The sequence below is a fragment of the Atta colombica genome, unplaced genomic scaffold (assembly GCF_001594045.1).
Source record: "Atta colombica isolate Treedump-2 unplaced genomic scaffold, Acol1.0 scaffold231, whole genome shotgun sequence".
NCBI classification, from domain to species: domain Eukaryota; kingdom Metazoa; phylum Arthropoda; class Insecta; order Hymenoptera; family Formicidae; genus Atta; species Atta colombica.
This window is the reverse complement of record NW_017259329.1, coordinates 363,077-367,697: the sequence shown is the minus strand read 5'-3', so window position 1 is coordinate 367,697 and position 4,621 is coordinate 363,077. Positions and strand designations below refer to the sequence as shown.

The following is a 4,621-nucleotide window of genomic DNA, read 5'->3' as shown; positions in this document are numbered from 1 at the left end:
CACACACACACACACACACACACACACACACACACACACACACACACACACACACACACACAGTGACTCACATTAATATTTGGACAACATAATAATAGAGAAATTATTATTTTTCAATATAGTTTTTATAGGATTAAGAAATTTACGGATTTTTAATCATTAAAAATGTTCATTACGGATGTAAAAAACATTAATTTTCTTTATTTAATTAATATAGTTTTTAATGTAAAAAATATTAAATAAGTTAATCCTTAATTTTAGAATCGCAAAAATATTTGGATACTCAATATATTTTATATTTACTGACTCTCAGAAATCAAGTTAGTTTATTCCTTACTTGTTTACCGTGAAGTAAGTCATACAAAATATGTGACTTATTTCATGTTGAATTAATTAACTTAATTTCCCCAAGATCACACAAGTTAAAAGTGAAAATGAGACGTAAAAGCAAAAATAGTTCATTTGATAAACGCCTATTTTTCATTATAAAAAAGGCAAATCATATCGAGAAATCGATAAATTAATAAATTTGAATAAGAGTAGCGATAGCAGATATTAAAAAGGTATGTTCGTGAAAATCGCATTGAATCAATAGCTCAGAAAGGACAATCAAAATTATTTGACTCACGGGATAAACGTAAAATTATTAGGAAAATAATAATCCTGATTAAGTGCTACAAAATTTACTTCAGAATTATACGAAAAGATTAGCAAGAAGGTCACATCTGATACAGTTCGTCGAGCATAAAAGAAAGTGGTTACAAGAGTAGAGTTGCTCGTAAAAAGCCGTTCATAAATGAAGCGAAGAAAAGATTAATTTTCGCCAAGAAATTTATTTCTAAAGAATAAATATAGTGGAATGATGTAATATTCGCTGATAAGAGCAAATAATTTAAATTTTTGGATCTGACGGACGGAAAATGATATGGCGAAAAGCAAACAAAGAATTCAAACTGAAAAATTTGAAGCCAACTATGAAACACGACGGTAGAAATTTAATGATTTGGAGTTATTTCAAATAAAGAAGTGAATTATTCCGTTAATTTTCATTGATGGAATTTTGGATAAAAATAAATATTTAAATATTATAATATTCTAAAAGACAATTTAATAAAAAGTGCTAATAATATGAATATACGAAGTAGTTTCAAATTTTATCAACAATAATCCAAAACATAAATCGCGAATAGTGAAGAATATTTATTATACAATTGTCCAAAAGTATTACATCCTCCACTATAATTATCAGATTTAAATCCCATAAAAAATTTGGAATTTATTAGATCGTAACATTTGGATTACGTCTATAAGATCAAAAGAATTAAAATTATGATGATAAAAGACGAATGGACGCACATTACACCAGATTATTTAATAAAAAATTATTTCTAACATGCCTAAACGTTTGCAACATGTTATTAAACAAAAAATTATCCAATAAAGTATTAAAATTATTATCATTTCGTTTATATATTTATATTATTATATCTTGTTAAATCTCCGAATATTTTTGCGATACCAGAATTAAGCAAAATTCTGTCTATAGTTTAATATATTCGAAACTGTATATGTCATATAAATGTAATTATAGAAATAAAATTTATATTTCTAATAATTATAATAAATTTTTCAATTTAAAACAAAAACCGTAAATTTCTTACTCCAACAAAAATTATGTTTAGAAGGTAATAATTTCTAAAGTATCATGATGTCCGAATATTAATGCGATCACTGTATATATATATAAATAATTCCAATAATATCTCTCTGAGCTTGATATTACTTCCGACAGCGTTAATCATCGATGGATTAATCGAGTTCACGCGCGGCGCAAAAGTTTCCACGGCAAAATTGCGCGGTTTATGCGTGGTGCACCGGCGATTATTGTCGGATGGATGGTCGTGAACGCGTGTTTTGTTTGACCGCAACCACCCGTGTGAGTTTCTCGGTCTGTTCGACTATTTTCGTTTCAAGATACAGGGGGTAGCGTTTAAACGCCGCTCGCTCCCGCGCTTACCGCATCGAAAGTCTCGCCGCAAACAAAGTATCGAGTGTCATAATGCCTATGCAAACAGAAATGAAACGCTATATCCCGAGCGTTAATGGATTTAATTTATCTCGCCCCCTCCTGTCGCTCCTGTCTCTTCTCTTGGGAAGACCACGAGCGTTATGCATGCGATATCCGAATTTCGAGTCTGGCAATTACACGTTCGTATTTGACTGTGTTAAGAGAAAATAAATTCTTGATTATCGGAAAAACAAGGAAACCTCGCATTTGACCTTTTGAAGCTGATGCCAAAATCTGTAACATATGCTATCATGCATAAATGGATCTTATCCATTTAATTTATGATAATTAAGAGGTAGATATATACAATAATATAAAGAAAACTAAATTGTTTGACATTTTTGACAAAACGGTTTATAATAGATCCATTAGACCTATTGTCCGGAGAGTAAAAATATAGCAATCAATATAAAAATAATGATGCACTGATTACTCACTAATTAAGGAATCAAAAGGACATAAAATCTTGTACAAATTTTAGTATCTATATTTAAGTAAATATATTTTACTCAAAACATATTTTAATAAAAATAAAATTAATCAACAAATTTACAAATGTATAACATATTGAAAATTGAATTGTTTAATATTTATGATATAAATGAGAGTGGATTCAATAGATCCATCGTCAACTCCGAAGGAGAACTAAATAATTAACTATAGAGACTAAAATAATTAACAATAAATAAAAATCATGACACATAAAATCATCCCTATTAAACATTGAATTAAGAATTCCATGAAAGTGTTGACAGAAGTTGGAAATTTTTATTCTTATATACATATACATTATCTCATCGATTTTCTATCATTTGTTCCATTTTGTGGGGAGAGAGAGAGAGAGAGAGAGAGAGAGAGAGAGAGAGACGCGATTCTCTTTTTATTAAAAGGATGCAGAATATGATGATAACAAGCTCTGATCGAGTATATCTTTAAATACCGAAAGGTGAACCGTGCGAAATAAAATATCGGAAGCTTGTTAATCACGCACAACTGGGCGTGCAGCGAATTGACATTTTTCTTTCACATTTTCTCTACACGATCCACTCAAAGCGCGGAGATAACATGCTCGCACGTATTAAATTAGTGACGACCGGCATGAACGGGGCGAGATCCGTGACATTTACATACATTCGCGAATGATCGCGCAGATTTGACATTTCGGATCGCATCGTTCATATAAACTTTCTAATATTAAACAGCGAGAAGATTCGTAAAACAGTACAAATAATGGCACCGTTGTTGGTAGAACGACGACGTTATTTTGCATAACGAAAAAAAAAGAATTCAGGGAGAATGCGTGCTAAGAGATATGTAAGATATTGGACAAAAAATCGAAAAGGAAAGACAAATGACAAATTGGATCAGACTCATAGGGAAAGAACGATTCTATTAAAGTAGCTAAAAATTTAGCTAGATACAGATTTTGAAAATAATTTTGTCAATCTATTTATGAATTGCTTATCATACTTGAGTTTCTTAATTATTTTCATAATTATTTTGATGGAGGGCAATTAAAAGTACAATTTAAAAGTTTTCAAAAAAAATTTTAGTTCATGACTTACTTTCATCAAGTTATAATTATTTGAATTTTAAATTTCTGCATAATTACACTGCAGTTCAATAAAAAAAATCATTTTTTTCCTCTTTGAAGTGCTACATACCTTGAAGATTTTCTTACACTGTCGTCAAAATTTACGTAGCACATCCAATATACAGGATGCGTCATCAAAATCCGGACAAATTTCAATTTAAACTATATTCCACTATATTGTGCATCCGTCAGAGATTGTTGTTGGCATCCAAGAAAGCCTGATACTTCTAGTAAACAGTTATATTCTCAAAATGATCACGATGTTGAAACTAAGTGCAGAGTATAATCGAAGAGTCGAGATTATCGAAGGTCTTCGCGCTGAACGCAGCAATGGAAATAATTCGGTTCTTTAGATATCCAAGATTTGTTTATGACGTGGCAAAAATATACAGCTTTAGAACAGTTCAATGAAGGTTCCAGTGTGCCAGCGAAGAATCATTCAAAAGAATGCACCGTGAAGAATCCCACAGTCATTGAAAAGGCTCAAACACTGATTTCGAATGACCCAGGGCAATCGTTGCGAAAATTAGCATCGATTGTTGATGTAAGCGAGCCAACAATGCATCGAATTGCCGAGGAGGACCTTCGATACAAATCGTACACATTAAAGATACGACAGATGCTCTCTGAGGCTGCCAAGACAAGCCGAATTGCTCGCCTCGGCTTCCATTCTGAGAGCTTCCCAACAGATTTAAATCCCTTGGATTACTACGTATGGAGAGTATTGAAAGGGTCATAAACAAATCTTGCCATTCCAATGTAATGTCATTAAGGACCGCTATTAAGGAGGCAATATTCGTCGACAAGAACAGCGCTACATTATAACGTGCGAACGTTTCAGACCGAGAATAGAGGCCGTCATTTAAGCTAGTGGGGAATATATCGAATAATTGTGCCCTACGGGGATTCTCTAAGTGCTATGTAAAAGGATTTTTTTGCAATATTTAATTTTTCATTAA

At 31.8% G+C, this 4,621-nt stretch overlaps 1 protein-coding gene across 1 annotated transcript in view; it reads right to left on the bottom strand.

Moving 5' to 3' along the window:
- Window positions 1-4,621, bottom strand: part of LOC108688393 (doublesex- and mab-3-related transcription factor A2-like) — an 11,387-nt gene that overhangs the window by 5,647 nt on the left and 1,119 nt on the right. The gene's annotated exons all lie outside the window — the stretch shown is intronic.